The sequence below is a fragment of the Dromaius novaehollandiae genome, chromosome W (genome assembly GCF_036370855.1).
Source record: "Dromaius novaehollandiae isolate bDroNov1 chromosome W, bDroNov1.hap1, whole genome shotgun sequence".
Classification (NCBI taxonomy): domain Eukaryota; kingdom Metazoa; phylum Chordata; class Aves; order Casuariiformes; family Dromaiidae; genus Dromaius; species Dromaius novaehollandiae.
The window spans coordinates 50,304,897-50,327,897 of NC_088130.1; positions in this window are offsets into that span (position 1 = coordinate 50,304,897).

Sequence of the window (23,001 nt, forward strand, 5' to 3'; positions counted from 1 at the left end):
GAGAAGTAAGTATGCAGATACTAACCACACTGTTGTTACTCAAAGGGTAGCTGGGCAAAAAATGCCCCAAAGCAATGTGGCTGGCACACGGGGCCATGGAAAGTCTATGGAGAAAGGGCTGGGTTGTTGTCCGGGTATACCGTCCAATACCAGCTTCCAGGACCAACACTCAGAGCTTTCCTGCTGAACGGCAAATTCTGCAGAAATACCATGGAAACAATTCTGCCTTCAAGGTTAGTCAGAGTGATATTCTTCCCAAAGTATATTCACGTAAGCAGCTACCTCATGTCTGTGCTCAAGCACCAGGGTTGCAGAGGGGAGCCAGAGAGCCCTAGGCCATTAACTGTAATTGAAGACACTTGAACATTCAGCTGTAAAGCACCCAAGGGAGTGGCTCTTGCATCAGCATAATACAAAGCAAACTTATTAATTACGGTGGCACTTCTAATCTGTTGACTACTTCTTTTTTTAAAATCAGTCTATCCATATCAGCATTCTAACATTTGGCTTTGTAGCAGGACAAATGTTTACAAAATCCTAAGAACTTTGGCAAAATAGAAACTCTGCAAAATAGGTTTTGACAGTATTGGCACATTACTCCATCTTTAATCCAGTTATGTAATCTGTCTTTCCTAGTTTTCAGATTACTGAACTGTTCAAGCCAATTCAACATCATTTGTTCATGGCAGTGTCTCCATCTTTCTTATGGTTTTCCTTACTCAGCAGATCCAGGGAGTCATACCATATACTGCACAGTTAAGACTGCTTTGTATTATGGAATTATCTCTACCCTGGGAGAGAATGGGAGCCTCTGGGAGAGAATCGGAAACACGGGGTTTTTTTTAAATTGAATACCAGAAAATATCTTCAGTCCATTCAAAACCTCAAATATTCCTGATCAGGTCAAACCAACTCAAAATTGAATTTTTATTTTTAAATAGAAAACTAAATCTTTCAGGGAAATCAGTATTTTACTGTAGAAACCTTCAGTTTCAAAAGAAGTTCATTTTACTGTCGATTAAACATTCAGATAAAAATTCCTGATCAGCTCTATTCTCAGCATGAGCTGTGTCCATTCATGTCTAGATGAAAAACATTTATGAGCCAGCACCCCACCCTCCAACTACCATGGCATGGAGATTAGCGTGAACGCCCTTCCAGCTAGGTTCCATAATGTGGAAGGAATGTGAATCTCCTACACGTTCCTAACATCCTGGCCAGCCCATCCAGCTTGACTGTATCAATCCCATGACATCTATCACTTCATCTTTGAGAATCACACAAAGATTCATCTTCAGTTTGTCATCAGATCCTACATTTGGATACACAAAATTTGAGGCACTTCCAGAAACACCAAAGTTATTAATTATAAAAAAATGTTATCCAGCTTATGATTAGACAAGTGCTTCATGACTTAAAAGCCATTTCATAGGTTAGCCTGTGCCTATGAGCCCTTCAGACAGACTTCTTTCCAAAAGATTGTTTCACTGACTGAGAAATTCAGTAAAATATTATCAATGACACAAGTGGCACAAGAAACTGGATAGATTTTTGATGATGAAGAGTGTAATTCTCATTGGCCTTGCAAAGTGTTTGGCTTCCTATTAGGCACTGACTTTTAAATCCACAGGGGATGTGGATTTATGTGCAAGGGGGAACAGTTTTTGCTTCAGGCTGCACCCATGAGCAGAGAAGCACGGTGACAAATGATGCTATTACTGTTTCTGAAATCGTATTTAACATTTTAATACTGAAAACTGTAGTTTACTGTAGTAGAAGTAATAATAGTGCAAGAAGTAGTCATGCCCTTGGCACCTCAAACACATCTCATCAGAAAATCATTTATTAATTACCTCTCAAAATACATATTTAAGATAGGTGAAAGCAAATGGTCTTCTCACTGTGTCAAACTTGCCAACTTTTTGGTATCTCTCTTTTTGCCTTTGGTGAAACCAAGAGCTTTCAGAATTTCTCACACTCATATATACACACACACATTCACACACACACAAAATAACTCTCTCTAGCTTATGTTTGATGAACTCATAAAGAATGCAGTAAACCTATATAAAAGTTTGTGCTTTTTGTGTCTCTTCTTTTCAGCATTTACACTTTATGTAAGTAACCGAATATTAAAGCAGACAGGAGCACCCGAAATGCAAGGCTTATTTCTCCATCAGAAATTCCATTTTGGAGGAGAAATGTTTTTTTCTGATAAAAGTTTTGGCAAAAGTTGTTTCTTTTTCTGGTAAAAGTTTTGGGAAACAAAAAGTGGTCATACCTGTGAAAAGTTTTTGGCATGCAAGAACAGTATTTCTAGACAAATAAAAGTTTGGCAAAAAATTACTGACTGGTTCTAACTACTAAACCTATTTAAAAGTTAGAAATAATGAAGGACAGAAAAATTCACCAACTTCCTTGTCCTTGAGTTAATGGAAAAGCCAGAAATAGAATCAGGGAATCTTCAACAGAACCCAACCTATAATTGGCATCTCAAATACTAGAATAAAAAATGGTTGGAATGACTGGCATTAAAAGTCAACAGTAATGGGCAGTTCCCACACAATGGTATCCTAGACCGAACAGGAAATAACTGTGTTATCTAAGATCCTACCATATGGTAACAACTGACAAGTGTTGACTTGTTACCAGCACCCACTGTATACCAGAGTTACACTACCAACATGAGATTTAAAAATGACAGTATGTTTTGTTACTAACTGAAGTCTAAATGTAATGAACACTGTTTATAAAATGTTCATTTACAGCAGCAAAAGACTAAGACTACTTTTACTCTGTAAATTAATTTAGGCTGTAGATTCTGACAATTATGCACATACTGTTCTCAAATAATAGTGATTAAGGCTCAGATATCATTAATTATAGCACTTCTTTAAACTGTGAAAAAAATGCAATAAAGATGGCAAATGTTTCAGGGTGGCTAAATTACAACATATTTTGTTCTTTATCAAATTGCAGACTATGACTCATGCTATAAAGATAACTGTAATTTTTTTGAGCCTGTATAAATATGCACATGTTTTTTGAAAATGCCAAGGGCCAGATTTTGATCTGGCATAAAACTGGTGTAACAACATTAGATTTAGCCATTTGGCACACACCACACAGGCAAGTGTAGGACACCGGACGGTGCAGCCCATAGAAGAGGCGTTTGCTCTGGGGCGCTCCCCAAGAGTTCACAAACTCCAGGTGCATCACGGCCAAGGCCACCACACTGTAGCCTGGAGGCACATCCTCTAACCACCCCGGGATTGACAAGTCCAGACAAAGGAGAAGTGACACAGCAGACCCACACCATAGACATCTCCCGGCTGTGGAGCCATTCACCACAAAACGACCTGCTAATGGGCACATTGCTGCCCAGGGAGCAGTGGTTGGGCTGAGCAGGAAGTCACCTGCCGCTGCGCACGCTGGTATTGACTAGAGCTGTGTGGCTTTGGTGTGGCTGTGGGCTGGCGTTGTTCTGACCGGGTATAAAAGGGAGTAAACCACATACACTTGGGTGGACTCAGACCCATGGTCAGCTGGCCTGCGGCCTTGAGAACCCAGCCATTAGCGGGGATGCCCCTGCTGTCACCAGCGTGGTGAGGAGAAACTGGGAAAACTAGACCAGAAGGGTGGCCCTTAAAGGGTGAGAGCGGTCACTGTACCATGCACCTGTTGTTAGACAAACTGTGGAAAACTATACTGGAGGGGGGCCCACAAGAGGTGAGAGCGGTTGCTGTATCGTGCACCCATTGTTAGAGAAACCGAGGAAAACTATACCCAAAGGGTGGCCTGTAATGGGCAAGAGCAGTCGCTGTACCATGCACCCATTGCTTGAGAATCCAGGGAAAACTATACCGGAGGGTGGCCTTCAAGGAAAGGGCGAGAGCAGTCATTGTATCACACAGCCATGATTTAACTGTAGAGCTCTGATATGTATATATATTTTCAGTGCTGTTATATTTCTAGCTTTGCTATACCGTTAGCTTTGTTATAACCTCTTATCTCTATTAGATTCTCACACTTGACAAACGATGATCTCTCGAGTTCAGTGCAACTAACCCCAGAATCCGAAAGAATCCTGGACGCCCCTCTGGTGGCATGTCACACCATCCCCGATGGTTTACGAGGGGTTAGTCCCACATACAGCCGTGTGGAGAATAAGAACTTTTTGAGTTGACTCTAAGCTGTAAAGTTCTACACAGATGTTAAAGCATGAGATGAAAAGATGTTTACCTTTCAAGCTGTAATCATGGGTTTCCTAAGTCCTTAATATCTTAGAAGACTTGTAAGACTTGGATGCCTGTTTTAAATCTATTTATTTGTTATTTTAATCTTTACATACATTCTGCTTCAGATCTTGAATCTTAAAATCTGATTCACTGAAAGTGGTTATGTAAAAATACCATTACTGCAGCTCTGCCAGCATATTTCTTACATATATTTCATCTGTCTGCTTTAAGAATAAAAAAAAAAAATCCAGCAAACCCAAAAGTATCCCAGGAGAGTGGACTATCATCTTCTGTTTCATGTATCATGTTACAGTAAGAAGAGTTAATTGACTATCCAAATTCTTACTGCAAAGTACTGACCTTTATCACTAAGGCAAAAAACCCATCCATCTGAATTTCAGAGCCTCAATTTTCAGCACTAGCAGATAGAGAAAAAAATCCCTTCTACTTACAAAGCAAGCCAATTAATAAGATAATCCACAATGCAGTCTTCCAGATTCATATTGCATTTTATACCTGCATTTAAAAACAGCTATTAAGGACTGTTTAAAGCTCACAGTCCATCTCTGAAGGGTATCTGGCATCATGGTAACTATATGAATGAAAAGATTCCTAAGAGGTGTTTAAAGCGCTATTCAAAGATTCTCCTTTGTGGTTCTGTATATTTGAGTGAAAGCAAAAGAACAGAAAATCAATGAGTTTATTTAAATGATAATCAAATCACCTCTTTGCTTCCCTAAATATTTCTGTAATACTCTGAAAGAAGAGGAAGAAGTAGGCAGACATGGCACCGTTTCCTTCCCTGTGCAGCTATATGCTGTGTTTGTTTGAGATATTTGCGGAGAACAGGGTGGGAAGTGAGGCCATGTGAATCCTAAAACTGAGGGGAGGCTGTTACATAGGAGCCATTACACCAAAATTGCTCCAGACTTCTCTATGATTAATGTTGGTGTCCAAGTGCTCAGAGGCCAGGTTCCTCGTACCTTCACCGGGGCGGTATTCAGCCCCACCAAGCAAGCAGCACGCGCCCTGCAAAACTGTGGGGCACGGTGGAGCTCAGGCCCCCAAGGTGAGGGACAGGGGTGCCTCGACGGAGTGCTCTGGGGTCTGTGCTCCCGCGTGGGGTGTGGGCCTGGCCCCGGCCCCGGCCCCCTATGGGTGCCGCCTTCCTCTGGGGCCCAGCAAAGCCAACCTCAGTAGCTCCCTGCAGGAGAGGACTCAAAGCCAGGCACAGCCAACAGAGCCGTTCTGCCCCGTGCTGTGCAGCCCCTTGGGTTTTGGCCTCTTAAGACAGCTCAAAAGGCTGCACCTCCTACAGTAAACACATGTGTCCACTTACCTATGCTTTTTCATCCAGAAGTGAATTCACTCATCTGCATGGAAGAGACTCTGGGCTCACATACTTCAGATACCTGCAGAGAGTTAACAGCTCTACAAAGCTAATGAACAGCCTAAGATGGGGTTTTCTCCAGTGGGATTCATTCCTTTTGTCATAAAATATACAAATATTAATTGGCTAGAGGTCCAAACCTTGGTTTTTAATTTTCTTTGTGAATCTCCTAGTCAGTGGGCTATACAATGCTTCTCTCTCCCCAATGAATCTTTAATTATTCTGAAGAAAATGGAAGAGCTTCATTACCTTTCTTATTATTATTATTACAGTAAATTTATTAATATGAAGAAAAGAAAAGGGATTCATTTTTCCTCAAAGGGAAAACATGAAATGAACAGTATGTAAAACATGAAAGGTATTAAACATGACCATTTACACCAACTTTAAACTGAAGTGTTTCTATTGATTCCAGCAGACTACATCTGGGTACTTTCAGAGATGTGACCAGAATGTGGACTTAACCTTGAGGTCAAGTCAGGAGCTCTTATATTAGGGACAGTGGGAGTCCATCCCCATCAGAACTTTGCAACTTCTTTAAGAGCTTTCCTTGTCTTTCTGTCCTAACAGTGACATGCAGCAGCAGCACAACAAAACAGAGGCTTAAGAGGACAATATCGTACAAAACTAGAACGGTATAGATTATTCATTATAAAAATAATACTAACAAGATAAGACTACTTATTTGATATACATCAGGATAGAAAAAATGGCCAATTCCTTGTAAAAGACCTTTAACTTTTTCCTGTGTCCCTTCTTGCATTCAGCCAAATTGCTACATGCCCACTACTGCAAGCTTCTGGATAATCAGTAAAAACACCAAAATGCAACACATTCCCATAGATCTTTTTTAATTAATTCTTAAATGTGTTGCAGAGTACTTGTGCATCTGTGTGTTTAAGCAGAAGCCCACAGTGGATATTTCTGTGACTATCTCCAAGCCCACAGAGAATGGCAATTAAAGGTACTTTACAAAGTAGCAGCCATCTTTTTCTGTTTTACAACGTATAACAACTGAATATTCTCATGTTGTTAATATTGTCTTGCTAATGAATAATTCATATGGATAATAAACAATTTTCTTGATAATGAACAATGTTCATGTTTTGTATTGTATCTTTTGCTTAAACCTCCAATGCCCCATATATGCATGTGCTCACACACATCTACTACAAAATTTTCAGTTGAAGTCCCAACCAGCTAAAAAGCTTTAAAGTTTTAAATCATAATCAATGATTCTACAGAACTATCTCAGCTCTACTATCCTCAAACTTCAAATTTCTTCTATCTGACTTGGCTTTTCAAGATCACAGCTACCCTTCTTTCTTAACGCAATGAGCTGCTATTTTCATCAGTGAGAATTCTTAAAAATAACAGTTGAGTCAAAGAATATCTTTGAGTAAAAGAAAGACTACATTATTATATAGAGGCTGATGTTTAAACTAGGTCATACTATTATTCAAATCTCCTACCTCTACAGACCTGTCATATATATCCTCTCTTACTATTAATACTCCATACAAAGAAGAGTGTGACAGAGGAACACAAGAATCTTATGAGGTTGTGAGTCCAAATTTCCTGAAGCATGAACTGGAAAATGCATATGCATGTGCAGGGTTAATACAGACACTACCTTTTTAACTCCAGGCTAATGTATTGCATTTTTGTGTATGCACAAGTTGAATTGCAATATAAAAAACAAGCTGTTACAACACTGATAAAGCTCTGGGTTTTAATATTCACTTGGTTGCTTTTATTGGGTTGCAAAAGGCTAGATGCATGTGCTTTAAACTGCCCTGAGTTCAGACAGCACAATTTGGTAGAGAATCTGTTACCGCTTCACATAAGTGAATTGAAATGCTTAGTGACAGTGTTTATGGTCCATTGTACATCATGGGAAGCCAGTAGGAAAACTCTCATCACTGGAACACTTGTTTTACAGACAGACAGGCAGACATACAAAGTTATTGAAAGGGAAGAAGAGATCCATCACTAGTACTTATGTCGAATCTTTTAAAATAATTCTAACAAAACATCACCTGTAGACAAAAAGTAAAGAAGAAAAGTTCAGATTAGGAAGCAAATGAAGAGAAAACAAAGTCATGGAGACATCTGCTGCACGCTTCAAAAATCAGGAGAGAATGAGTGAAATATTGCCAAATATCCCAAGAAACCAGTATTTGCTTATGCTCTATTCAAAAGGGATATCAGCTATTATACTGACAGATAAAAACGCAAAGATACAAATGACATCTTTGTGATCCAAAAGTGATTCTATCTGCAATGTTTCAGAGGATTTTTGTCTTGAATCTTACCACAACATCTATCCAATACTGTGGGGATTGGTGCTATTCCCATCTACTACCTACTCATTAGTGAATGGAAAGGATTGAGCCTAAAGCTATCAGTGACTTTCAAATGAGATACTAAACAGCAGAAGCATCAAGCATCTGAGCATGGATAAAATGCAAAAGGCCTAGGATCCCTGGAAGAAAGCAGCTAAGATATTAAATACCAGGCTAGACAGGCATCTCAGAAGACATAATGGATTCTGTGAGAGGCAGAGGATGAACTAGGTGATCTCTCAGGCTCCTTCCAGTCCTGTTTTCCAACAGCCTATGAAAACCTGAGTAAAAAGGGGCAGAGTACTTCAGCAGGGGTGAGCTGAAGTAAACCCACTTTACTTTTAGAACAGCAACCCACAAAGAAGCCATAGGAAGATGTCTGAAAGCTAATTAATTCATATGACCTTCATAAAAAGATGCTAGTGCAACTTAGGGCTTCATAAGAAAGGTTCTCTGTATGAGTCTCTAGGGGTTGAATTTGCCATATTTTTTCAAAGTCTTGGCATCATTAAGATGTAGGAAAAAAAAATTTACAAAATCAGAGTCATCCTCATGGCTTGACTTCTTCATCTAATGCTGATGAACACATCACAGGAGAGCAGGGAGGAAGATAATTACAATGTTTATGAGTATTTGAATTGTTCAAGCACAAAAATAAAGGGATACAAGGGAATGGAATTCACATCAGAGTTGGGCCTTATCAATCACCCTACTAATATTCAACAGGGTTTCATATTCACAAGGGTTTCACACATTGGTGCAAGATGATGAAGTTACAAAATTGAAAACAGACTAAATATGAGAAGAGTCTTCCTAACACCATTATGCTGTGGCTGATAATTCCCAATCTGTCAATAATTTCAGCATTTAAAACTGTTAATGCTATATTGAATCACTGCATCCAGGAGACAGATTCTTTTCTCTCTTCAGTGAATTACCTCATACCAGACTAATCACAGTTTCTCAGCTGAGTTTGCATTTTATAAAAAAATGAAGGTACTGCTTTTTGTTTTTTCATTTTAGCCTCTGTGCAAGGATTCAGCCAGTGTCTACAACCAAAAGAAACAAAAATGAAAAAAAAAACCCAAGAACAAAAAAGCAGTTACACATTTAAAATATGAAGACCCACACGGCAAACAAATCAGGGACTCCTGATGGGATTGATTTGCCAGAAGTTATTGCAAGATGTTTCACTCAAAGAGCTGTACTCAGAAAGACCTCAATGACATTTGTTGACTTAGCCGATCCTTAAACTTCACCCTGACTGAGGAAAAACACAGCAGTGAGGTTAGGAGCACAGCCCAATGAATGGCCCACAGCCCGCCGGGGAGGCCACCCAGGAGCCAAGGGCACAGCAAGGCAAAGAGCCAGGTGCCAGGTCAGACCAGGGGATCCCAACAACAATTTGGGAGCAGCAGCGAGAAGGGCTGGGAAGAGGCGCACCTACGACGTAGCCCAGGCCAGGGCTGGGGGCTCCCGGGCCATGGGTGCCTCGGGGGGTGCACAGGGGAGCTTGGCCAGGGCCCATTAATGCGCTCAGGACCATGCTGCTCTACTAAACTGATCATCAAAAGGCAAAGAATAGCAAAAACTAAGAAAAGCAAATCCTGCTTAGCATCCATAAAAGCCATCATTTCTCCCCTTTGATGTGTTCTTCTTCAGAACAGAAGATCTTCCAGAAATAATATCACAAAGATAGTTGTTCAGGATATTTATTAGGTTTAGATAAACTGAATCAAATGATCACCTGAAAGCCAATAATCTTTTCTGAGTTTTGAAAATGTCAGATTCAATATTTTAAAGTTGATTTTCTTTCCCAAGTGCCTCAGCACTTCCTGCTCCCACAGCAACTCAGAAGACAGCATGTAAAAAATTCTCGGGAGGAAAAAGAAAAGTAGGTTCTTTTGCATTTCCCACTGAACTCCAAGCCTGTTCAGAGAAGTTCTAAGCAAATCTTTGGATTTTTCAGCACTTGTCTGAACTAAAGCAAACTCTTCGAACTTTGAAGTTTGCTCATTACATTATCGAACTGAAGTCTAATCTGCATTTCATACTCATACACTGTATGAATAGCTCAGAGGACATGCAGAAAGTGAAAATAAGGGCTGAATGTGATTGTGAAAGTTTGTCCCTTCAAACATGCACTTAATAGAATTTGCTAAGTTCATCGAGAGGCTGCAGTGAATTGCCAGTGTGAATATGATAGCAAGTTCTTTCTATGTACAAAGTGTTGAAGGCAGAAATACGTACGTGATTTCCTTCTAAAGAATCAGCCCTACGTGACCAGCATAAGCCCAGCATGCAGCGTCACATGTACAGAACGCATACGGATAGCAGCAGCTCAGCTGGTTTCTCCACCACACATGCAATTACACTTCGCAAGCTGAAAATGAGAGGTTTTTAGAATTTAAAACTTTTCTAGATGGCTTGTTAAAAGTGCTGGAATTCTAGCGTTCAATTATAAATCACACCAAGCACATGTGGCAAGATCTCAACACTATATGGGTTTTCATTTTAATATACAGGTTTTCATTTTAATTTTCTAGCCTTAGACTGAGTTACGAGCTATGGCATAAGAAGCACAGCCTAGGGGCCACACCATACATGCAGTCTTCTTGCTCTAAGGCCTGTTGTGAGTAACCTATGAGACGAATGAATTTATATGGCTCTGACAGCTCCTTTTCTTCCTAAAAGGTCCCATAGGTTCTCTTCCCACCAGCTCACTTGATGGGCCAAAAGCTGGACAGGAAGATGCAAGAAGGCTTCAGCAATCGTCCTGGCAGCAGCCCGCTCTCGCTTCCCCTCTCTCGAAGGCGAGGCTGGACTGCCCAGCGCCTCACCCCAGGCCTGCGCCTCGCCACACAGTCACCCGGCCAGGCGCTGCAGGAGTGCCGTGACGGCTGCACGCACGGAGCCGCTGGCAGGGCAGCCCCCACCGGCCCATCTGCTGCTATCAGCTGGGCATCGCTGCTATACCAGAGCTGCAGAGATACAAGCCTGTGAAACCTGGTTAACAGAGCAGTTTTGCGGGGAAGCTCTTCTGTCCTCTCCCTCTGTAATTTTGCTAAGCCAATGACCAGAGAGACATTAACTTCACTACAGCAGTGCCAAGCATTTCTCGTACCATTTCTTCTAACAGCCTGTTTTTCAGTTATTCTTTAAAGAAGCTCATGGCTTCTTCTTGGATTTTTCTTCAGGCCTCTTCCTTCTGCTGCCTGCGATAGTCCTTTTGTTCTTGTACTTTCTGTTTTCATGCCAGCTTAATCCCACTTTATACCACTTACATTTTCCCACATTAACATATGAATAGGCATTTCTAATCCACTTCAAGACTGTAAAGAAACAAATATAGATTAACTGGAATCAGATTCTCAAAACTACCATTGATTAAACATTGACACAAAGATTTTTATATTAAAGCACCCACCCACACCTAATGAAACCAATGGAAAATGTCACATCCTCCAGAATTTTAGGTGTTTCAGCCAGGGCTGGGCGCAAGTATCTTTGGGCATACTCAAAAGGTTGCATCATGGATTGATGAAATCAAGAGTTTCCTTTTTTATCTGCCTTTCCACAAGAGGCCAGGCATGCATGATTTCCATGCAGATTTCCATCCAACACAGTCCTCCTCAAAGATAAATGTGGAGGTCTCAGGGGCGGAGGAGAATGAGGGGGACTGGAACATATGGACATTCTGTTCCAGATGCCAAAATATCTTACTATGGCTTTCTGCCAGAGCAGTGCTTTCCACATTTAGTAAGAAGCATGGAGAGAAGATGCTGTGTAGCTTTATGCACTTTTTAACAAAAGAAGGCATGACAAAGAAACCTTAGAGGATGCCCATTCAATTCAGGCACTGTAACAAAAGATATGTTGAAGAAGTCTCTTACTCCAAATATACCACTAAAGAAACCAAGTCCATTTTTGTGAAGAGAAAGGAAAAAATACAGAATATTTTTATTGTAAAGGATATAGCCTGGTTGTAAGGAAATTCCCCAAAGACAGAGAAATTCCCAGTCAAAATTCCTTGTTAAAATTAAAAGAAAATAAATAAATGGAAAATTATGATGCTTCACTTCAGTTCAGACTCTAATTAGACTCTTTCAAAAACATGCGTGTGTCAGCCAAATAACTGCCTTCTGGGAATTAAGACCATGGTGTGTTCATTTGATCTCACTGGTGACTCCCACTAGGATTAACATACATTTCTTTGGTCCAGTATCTCCTGGCAAGGCAGTACACCTTCCTGCCTTATGCCTGTTCAATATTTATTCTGCATTTTCCTCATGGATGGCTCCAGACTTCCAGCACGCTCACACCACCACAGTATTCAGCATAAACCTGTGTATGCTTTCTCTTACAATTCTCCCTCCAGATATTTAGTCAAAAGTCCAAGACTCCACTCAGGCTCTTCCATTTCCCTCATGAGCTACCATGACCTGCAGCCAGATCAAGAAGTGGAAGTGACAAGTGACTGGATGTGAACAGTTCCTGAGCCACAAGGGTTCGAGCAAATTCTCCTCTTACAGCTGTAACATGCTGTTGTCTGCACAAGCAGAGGCAGGAAAAAGGAGAACGGCAGGGAGAATACAAGCAGCAGATCTCTCTCTGACTGATACTGCCTGCCATTTTCTCCTGTTTTTCAAGTTGCAACTAAAATCGAAACATCCTTTCAGAAACAAAGCTAGTTTTCCTGTGCACACTGCTATTTATGTTTCCATACTGTTCCAAATTTTAAAACAAGACCACTTATGGTTTACACTTAGCAGTTTTGACAACAAGCTTTTTAAGTTTTTCACTGTAGAGATTTATGATCTAAATGATGTTTTGTGCTGGTTAGAAACCTTACCATTGCCTACCCAACTGCAATGAAGTGGAAACTGCAGCCACATAGAAGGATTTTATTGAAATACATTATTAAAAAAAATCTAGCCAACTACCAACCCAGACTAGGAAGCAGAGAAAGTTATATATAAATCAATACTTAATTCAGGAGAAACATCAAAACTTCACCCAGCACAAGCTATAAAATTCACCAGGAACAAAATACACCACACAGCATCAGCAACAAGCAATTCCAAGATCTGTAACAAGTTGAGGCAACTGATTGTAAGGTTTCTCCCAACCCACAGCTCGCCATGGGAACTGGCAGGCAAACCTCATGAGAATTGCCACAGGTGGAATGAATGGGGAACACATAAAGATCAGTAATTTCCCTACAGTCCCTTAAACTTCAGCCAGATTGCTTCAGGGGTGATCTCCAACACTGAGAGTCAAGCAAAGACTTCAGTGTCCGGGTCCCACTTCACGGGACCACAGCTGCATCTCCCCCAGCCTTTGATCTGTAGGAGGCATCCTGCCGTCAGCTGCTCTGCAATTGCTGCGAGTGAGATTGCACGCCTGGGTTTGGCTTCAGAAGCAGTAAGAAGAGAGGGTAGAGTCCCCCCCACCCAAAAAAAAAAATGGCATATATATCCTGTTGTCAACAAAATTATCAAGTGAGAATAAAGCCCAAGCATATCGGTGCCTCACCCTCTCAGGATCCTCACGTGGTGCTGCCCATTTATGAATCTACCTGCAAGACTGACCACCTCCTGCATGATGCCATTTTGGCAGGCTCCTTCAGGAGGACTGCAGGCATAGCCATGTGCACACTGCTTATGGCTTTGGTTCCCAGACAGCCTGGAAGCAGCTGATCCTGAAAGCCAGCTCTTACTTCCAGCACAGCCTGACACTACAGTTTCTAATGACAGCAGTTTTTATTACATGACTCCTCCATCATTACTTTGATAGCTGATCTTCCAGAACCAAAACAAGTTACTGACCAGTGTTTAGCAGTTTGGAGACAGCATTAGCAACTCATTTCTGTGAGTCCTGTAGGTTCCCTTATTCATGTTCTAGGGCCCTCAGGTGCCAGCCAAGCTCCCTGCACGGGCGAGGAAGGGCTGGTTGCTCACATGAAAGCCACAGCACAATTATTGGTCACCTCATATGTACAAAACGCTACAATCCACAGACTGTGCTATTTCTCCTGCACTAGCTATTCTGCTGTATGCTGCCTATAGGAACATATATATCACACCATCCAGACGTACCATGATTTCATCCTTTCCACCTGTTGCATACATCTGAACAAGCAAAAAGATATTCCACAGTCTCTCTGGATACGGTCACTTGGGACACAGTCATGAGGAGCCATTACTGTTTCATGCTGCTGCGAACACACAGAAATGAGCATGCACTAAGACACAACAGCAGCTGAGATGCAGCTGTGAGAAGGTCTGCTCTTGGGGCAGAAAGCTCCCCTTTGCACAGAGGTAGAAAAGGCAGGGGGAGTCCCCAGTCCCAAAAACAGTGTGGATGCGGGCTAGCAGTCCTGATCCACTTCCTAACAACACTAAGAGAGAAGAGTAACTTCTGTGGCTGTAACTCACAGAGCACTCTTCACCGACACGTGCTTCCTCTCTGAACTCTTCTTTGGAGACCTGCGCTTAGATCACTGGAAATGCCTAAGTATTTTAAAGCAAGCTGTTCCAGCAGAAAGTGTTATGACCTGAACAGTCAGCTACAATTGGAGTTTTGTTACCTGAATCCAGCAAAGTAAATGAACAAACTCCCATGCAATTTGGTCAGCCTTGGATTTCATTCTTAAATATTTAAGCAAAAATGATATCAAAAAGGCTCTTGAGCCGGAGATAGGTCCAGTGCTAGCTATGATGAGAGACACAGAGAGACTGATAAATAGCTCTTAGGGTTGCTCCATTGTTTCTGAAAGTAATACCTCTTTTGTGTTCCACAGTAGGTTTTTTTTAAACGAAAGAAAGAATTAAAAACAAAACTGATTGATTTTATAGTGCACTCAGTTTTCCAAAATCCTTCCCACACTAAGCTCCTGCAGGCACTTAACCATGAAACAATGCAAGATGTTCTTTGCTTCAGATAAAGGCAAGGATGTTTTCCCTGTTAGCAGGGAAGTAATACTGTGCGTTACTCTGAAGGATTTCCAGGACATTGAGACAGCACTGGAATACAAAATCCATACTGGATTATCCTAAAATAATTTGACAGTAGTTCAGACCCACATACAAGCCTCAAATAAGATGCAAAATTGATTGCAGCTGTTACTCTGTCAGTACTCTATCTATACTGATTCAGTATACTTACTCAAGGAGTGATAGCACTGACCCTAAACGGGCCATTGTACCTCAAACTGATACCTTTGGAAAAGTCCACTGGGAACAACCACTGGGAAAACTTCCTCACAAGAATGGATAATTTTTTATTTAATCAGAAGTGCATATTTGGGTTGTCAGAAACTATTCACATGTTGCTATGGAAAAAAAAAAAAAAAAAAAAAGCTGGGGAAAAATCCCCAAATACAAAATTTGAACTTAAATAAAAAGAAATGAAATGCTTCATTCACAAAGTTTTTTCAATATTAGTTTCACTGGGAAATTGAAAAATGAAAATTTCTGAGCAAGCCAAAAACAATTCTTCTGAATTTCTTGAACACTTTCAAAAATTATATAAATTCGAGGTAACATTCCTCATTCCTCATTCCATTCTAACTAACTGTTTATTCTGGTAAAAATAATCATCCACATGAGATCAAACTTCAAGAAGTGTTTTACAGAGCTTTCTTATTTCCACTCATCTTCAAAGGAAAGACAGCCAACTATAGAAAACCTCTCTGCAACAAGGGATGACTTGCCATACACAGGAATATTTCTTTTGGAAATTTCTGAAAATAAAACTTCTACAAAGTTATTTCTCAGAGTTACACCACAGCAGGAAGAACACAGCAGTACAGTAAAAAGGTAGTATCAGCCAAACTTGGTCTCAGTGATAGGCTCTCAAACTGTGTTTGAAACCTTTCATTTCACAGCGCTTCAGCTATCTGCTGAAAAATAGACATGTCCCCTATTTCTGGAGGCAAAAACTACTTAGAGATGACAGTTCCATCATTTAAAGTTTTTCTCCATTGTACTGCTGAAACACTTGAAAGACTTAAGAAAGTAAGAGCTAAGGACTATGCAATTCCTTCCGAAAATGGTAACCCATCTGAAACCCTTAGCACTCAGTTTACGTTGGCTGCCAGGAGAACGGAAGGTGCTGGGCATTATTTTGCGATCTCGAGTTCTTTATCAAATGACTTTGACCGTTAGCTCAGGATTGTGCTCATACTTGATGCCACGCCAGGCAGCAAGCTAGAGATGGTGTGGTGCCTAGAGTTGCCACAAAGCTCTTCATTCATGGATACATTCACTCTGTCAGCATCTCCAAAACCAGCCAGAAGCCCCCAGTTGTGGCAGCACACTGTTGTGTGAAGAATAGACCCAAGGTATAAGCTTGAAAAGGACATTCAGGGATTGATAAACATGGCTGCCCACTGACGTTTCAGATGTTGAAATGACACTCTACTTCTACTATGCCAGACGTCATGGGTACAACAAAAGCCAAGGGGTTGCCCTATTTACTTGCACTGTCCACCAGGAACTGGTCTGCCAGAAAATCTGGCTGCACTTTGCAAGATTAAAGCCCATACAATACACCCTCCGCTGGCTCTTCCACTGCATCATGGAGCTTTACATATGTATTTGAAATTACTTTGATATTTCAGTGCATTCACCAGTTCTGAGAAAAACACACAGTCTCTTTTACGTGCAGCTTGCTTAAACAATTTTCCAGGTCAAGCCCTCTCACCAAAACAAAGGACGTTTCACTGGCTTTCTGCCCACCTGCCCAAGCGGGCAGGACTTCCCGTGCTAGTGTGTGAACCGGTGGCAGCGCTGGCACTGTGTGCAGCTCCTGGGCCAAGATGAAGGGTTTTGCTATTCTACAGTAAACATCCCTTTTCCTATTATTATCATGGGCTGTATCACTGAGCGCAATCTCAACTGCAGATTTCAAAATAACTTGAAGTAAACATTTTCTGTCGCTGGTATGAGCGCATAAGAAAGCAAAATTACAAGCAGTGTTAAGGGTGCAGCTTAACCTGATCAAACCAAAGAAACACAGCCATGCTATCAGCACATGTATTATGCAAAATCCTGCATGGTTATGAAATTTCTGAGACTCTCACACAAAATCGCATGAAACAAAAGGGAAGGGAGAATTTCAGATGTGTGCCTGTCTCCTTTATCTACTTCTTGCTGGTGTTTGTTTATTAAGAGATGCATCTAAGCGACACACGTTGTGCGTACGTATGCTTATTTTAGTGGGTTCCCTAAGTTTTAGCATTCTTAGGAAGAACTGATACCTTTGAGGGCTTTTAGTAGCCACGTTCTTGGTATTACTCCTATTTCATTGCTATTGGACTTTCTTTTAATACAGCAGGACTTGTGCCATGATTCACAGGTTTTAATATTCATCTCTCCCAAGGTATAGACGAAGACTGTTGGATTAATTTCATTTGCAATTTAAAGTTTACATTGACTGCTTGTCTTTGTGGTTGTTTTGCTGATGTCTCAATCTGTACCAAAGAGGGTGAGAGTTCCTGAGTCACAGGAATGTTGCACTGTTTGCAATCAACAGCCTCACAGAAGTGATAAAGTGTGCCCTGAAATACACTCATTACCTCCAGCTCCTACAGAGAAATCAGTGTAAGGCAAACTGATGCATGATCTGGCCCTTGCAGACATTCTTGAAAGACGAATTGAGCCTCAGGAGTCACAAGTGGCCAGGCCTCAGAGCACCAGGAAATGTAGCGCTCCAGGACACGGTAAGTGCTAGCTGGGCACTGCCAGGCTGCTATGTCGCAGTCCTCACCAGTGGAAGTACCTGCTCGCTACCTGAAATGAGCACAGACTTTCTGAACCCTCTGTGTTTAAATCCCGCTTGGTTAAAAGAGCCTCAAGAAAAGTTCTAATTAGTGCCAAGAGCAGTCAGAAAATCCTTGACAAAGAGCTCGCCAAATTATTCGTGATCCTCAGGCAGCTATTCATCTTTTAAGCAGGATTGCTTTTGAAATCTCTTTAAAGCTAGATTAGAGTTAACAAACAATATTGAAACAAATGGTTCCACACACACATTCCTACTGAAAAGCCATTGTAGAAGTCAAGAATACACCTTCCCTTTTAAGCAAAACATGGTTAAAGATTTGAATTGCAACCAAAACAGCCTGGTTTCTCACATTTTCTGAGCATTCACAGTCTGAGATGTTGAACACTTCTGAGTATAAAGCACATAGTATTTTAGAATTCCATGAAACACCAAATGTATTTTTAAAGTTTTTTTTACTAATTGCTTTTTCACTTAGCTATAATGCTAGCACATCTTGCTAGAGTACATAAACACTGTCCAAATGTTTAGTTATTTGAGAGCCCTTCTCTGTCTACGCTGCTGTGATTTGAAATACATCACAATAATTTTGCTTATTGCAATAGACTGACAAAAATTCCTGAAGTATTTTTACAATTTGGGACCTTCTGAAAATGATCTTTATCTGGTAGGATCAGTACCATCTTGAGCAAATCACCATTGACTGGTAAGTCCTGAAAGTTATTTAAAGGACATGGAAGACAAACAGCTGTTTAAATATCAGAAAACATTTTAAGTTTACAATGAGGCTAAAGAAGTCATCTAAAGCAATTCCTCTCTCCCAAGTTTCCACTGTGTCATGTCTTTTCTGCACCAAAACACATACTTAAGTATGAGCACAGAATCAGTCCCAGCAAGCACTTGTCATAAGTGTCAACACAAAGACTGTTTTCATCCTTATGCCCTACTCAGCATAGAGCATATATAACACTACACCACAAAAATGTAATAACAAAAATCAGCCTCTTCTATGAAATAGCACAGTACATTATCTGAAAGAGCTGATAAATATGAAATCAAAATCCAAGTATGAAATAGCCCAGATTTTTCTTTTGCAATAAAATTTACCTGCAGCAAGTGAAGAGTATAACTTCAAGAAATACACTGAATGAAACAAGCTGTTTTATTTATATTTTCCTGATTTAACTAAATTTTACTCTTCCAGAATAGATAAATAATGGTTTCAAGTAAGGAACAACCACAGCCGCAAGACTAAAAGTATGAGACTCAAACTATTATAGAAATGATAGACTAAAACCCTATGAAGTTGTTATTTTATTTCAGGTACTTTCAGATTACTAACTACTTTTACTCAAGCAAATTAAGGATTGTTAAAGATAACTGCTGTTGTGTTTCATTATCACACTGCAGAATGTGTTTTAAAGGTAATGCTAGTGTTGTTGAGAATGTCCCAAACAATTTCAATCACAGGAAATGTTGGTGTTGATAATATAGCGGATGAACTTCACGCCAAAATAAAGGCACAAAGCTATCCTGACTGTTCAGAATACATACCCAAGAAATCAAGAATTTAAACTCAAGGAATAAATCACTTACAAAATCAAAAAAAAAAAAAAAAAAAAAAAACAGAATTCTTACTGAGTCCTGGCAGCTCTTGCAGTTTTTAGCAAAACAACCACAAAAACAAGCAGCCAATGTAAACTTTAAATTGCAAATGAAATTAATCCAACAGTCTTCATCTATACCTCGGGAGAGATGAATATTTAAAAAAACCAGCTTTTTTTAGCTTTTTTTTTGTTTCAGAGGAAGGAGTGCTTTGGCCCTCAAGTTAAGCAAGAAGCCCAGTGAAACAATTCAAGAAGTCAAGGCTTCTCCTGCTCTGACCTCAGTCACTGGAAACAGCCTCCCCCTGTTATTGCTGTGTTTCTTGTAAAACAGGAATCTTATTTCCACATTCTTTAGTTTACAGGAATTAAACATGTTTGCACTTATGCTCATCAATGCAAGATGTCTGGAGGTACATATGCTGGCCTTTTCAGAAAGAGGAAGCCTTCTTTCAAGTTCTCCACAGGCATATTACGAAAACTGTAGACATACTCTATATTATATCATTCTTGCCATCTCTGTGTCGTTGCTTCAAGGCATAAAAATTCCTTCCTCCTCAGGTTCTCACAACACACCTGCTTGGATAAACCTCAACTTCTCTGAGAAAAAAAAAATGTTCACAGAATCGTTTTCCTTTGACCTGGGACTCCACCTTTTCCCTGAGGCCAACTGGCAAGGCCATATCCTCCTCAGCTGTTAAAGTAACGCCCAGCAATCATAACTACCAAACAACTAGTTATTTGAGCTGATGGAGGTCTCTAGTGGAAAATCAGCAGAAACACAAGTTCTTCTCTGATCTTCAAAATAAGATCTGTCTGAGAGAACAAGTATTTCCCCCTCACCCATTGAACAAGGACAGACGGCAGAAACAGTTTCGTAAACACTTTGCTACACAAATTAAAAAACTGTTGAAGAACTCTCTTCCTAGGGTAATGCCTTTGTGGAAATCTGAGCTGAGGTGCAGCTGGGAAGAAGAAACACCCATTGTCATCTTACTTTTGGCAATAAATGGTCAAAGAAATATTTCTTCAAAACAAAGCCAGGAATTTCAGGGCTTATTCAAAATGTAATAACTTGTGATCAGTGGCCTTAAATTACTTTTCTTATCTCAGTTGATATAAAATAACTTCTCTAGCTGGAAGGGATAAAATTATGAAAAAAACCAATTATGCTACATTACGCACATGAGAAATATTGTACAACTGTATAAGCTACCATGAGCCTGTCAACTCCAGTAACTTTCTTAATGGCTAAAATGCTTAGCAGCAACACAAGAACAAAAGGATAGCCAGTGTAGACAGACTCACCACGGGACTGCGGATAAGAGTAATAGTCCAGTTTGGCAGTCACTCTCACAGTGTCTGCAAGTGGACATCCTATCTGCAGGCTTAGGTAGACCGTCACTACAACACAGAGAATCATTCTTATGTTGCTGTGAGCCAAACAGACCAGTCTGCACAGCAGGAAAAATGGAAGCAACCCCCAAACCATGCATGGCTCTGAACCTGATTTTCTTTTTTGGCAATTCATCTCATTTACAGTAACTTTCTGATTAATAAGAAGCAGTTACGCTCTGATTTACAATTATCAGTCACACATGTTCACTTTGGAAATAACTGCTTTCTAAAGATAATTTGATTAGTGTAGCATGCTTCATCTCAGCATGGATGAAAGTTTACCACATACTGGGAAAAGTGGGGTTCAGAACATCTGGTAGCTTTAGAGTACACATCAACCAAGATCAGTGCAACCCAGAGTGCCTGAGGACACACAGAAAAATTTTCCACGTGCTGTTGGGACCACAACATGTTCCATCCTGGTTCTGATAATGGGTCAGTTTTCATGTACATTCAAACTGAAAAATCAAAAAAGTTCTTCATTCACTAAATATTTACTCTAAGGCAATATTATTGTTTCAGAACAGAAGAGGTTAATTTTGATTTAATTATAGATGAAAAAAAGGATCCAACATTACTGAAATTCACATAATCCATTTTTAAGATAACAAAAGAGTATACATGCATATAGCTATACCAATTTAACTAAAGTGTTTCATTATAATATCATGAAGAGGGTAAAAGTCATTTCATATTATACCCATGGCCAGTTATGCAACAAAGAACACAGTTCGGGGAGTCGAATATTCCTTTTCTTGATCCTTTCATTACCTGGTGCGTACTATGGTTTTTATGCAAGTCAAACCTAATATAGTACTGGGTGTTTTATTCATGCTATCACACTGGAGCTAATGAGATTGATCACAAATTGCACATAGCTATAAAATGTTAAATAGAACTGAGCAAATAATTCACAATTAACAATTGTGAATTCCTCCCTTCCTAACTATCTTCCAAGAGGACATATTTTACTCATTGTCATTCAAACACAGGGCAAAATTATTTTTAATTATATTAAATCAGCTTTCTGGAAGTAACTGAAATTCAAGAGTTGTATCCTGTTGATACACTGTGACTGGTCTGTGAAATTATGGGTTTGGGTTTTGTTTCCCAAAATGAAGAGTAAGCAAGAAAATTCAAAGCAGAGGACACGTATTTATTTATTTAGTGAATAACTGCTATCACCTCATGAATAGAATGAGTGAATGATTTAGGTTAGAAATGACCTCAGGAGGTCATCCAGTCCCTGTGGCCCAGAACAGGCTTCAAAGTGGGGCCAACTTCAAAGCCAGACCAGGTTATTCTGGGCCTTGCCCAGTTTTGACACTGTCCACAGATAGAGATCCCACAGATTTGCTGGGCAGCCTGCTCCAGTGCTGACCCACTCTTACAGTGAAGATTTTTTTTCTTCCATCTAACCAGAATTCCCCTCACTGCAATTTGTACCCCTTGCAGCTGCAAACTGGAACTGTGCACCTCTGAGAAGAGTTTGGCTCCATCTTCACTATAGCCACTCACCAGGAGCACCACAGTCAGACCCTCCCTACCCTTCTCTTCTTCAGGCTGAGAAAGCCCTGATGCCTTGGCCTCTCCTGTGCTCCACTCCCTCACTACCTCAGCCACCCTTCACTGGACTTGCTCTGTTTCACCAGTGTCTTTCATATACCAGGGGCCAAGCTGTACTCTAGACAGAGGCACAGGAGTGCTGAGCAGAGGGGAATAGCTGCTTCCCTCAGCCCGCTGGCCATGCGCTTTCCACTGCAGCCCAACCAGCCTTCCCTGCTGCGGCTCATCACTGATGCTTGCTGTCCATCAACAGCCCTTTCCTCCAGGGCTGCTCCCAAGCAGTGCTGACACATGGGGCAGCTCTGCCCCGGGTGCAGGACTTCTCCTTTGCCCTTGCTGCCCTGCAAAAAGAACTGCTGACCTCTTTCTCCAGCTTGTCACAGTCCCTGTCCCCTGTCAGCAGCAGCTCTCCCCAGCTTGGTGCCACCTGTGAACGTGCTGAGGGTGCATTGCATCCCATGCCATCGGCCTTGGTAAGGTCTCCTTGCAACAGCCACCAGTTAGACTTCCAACTTCCTAGACTTGGAAGTCTACAGACTTACTGCTGCTTCGGTGAACACTTGTGCAACGTGATCAGAGCTCCTGACATTCCTGCTAAACACACCTGAAAGACCTGTGAGCAAAGCTCAGGCAGATTCATCAAAAATTCTAGCTAAATTTTGTAGCAGTATTATTTT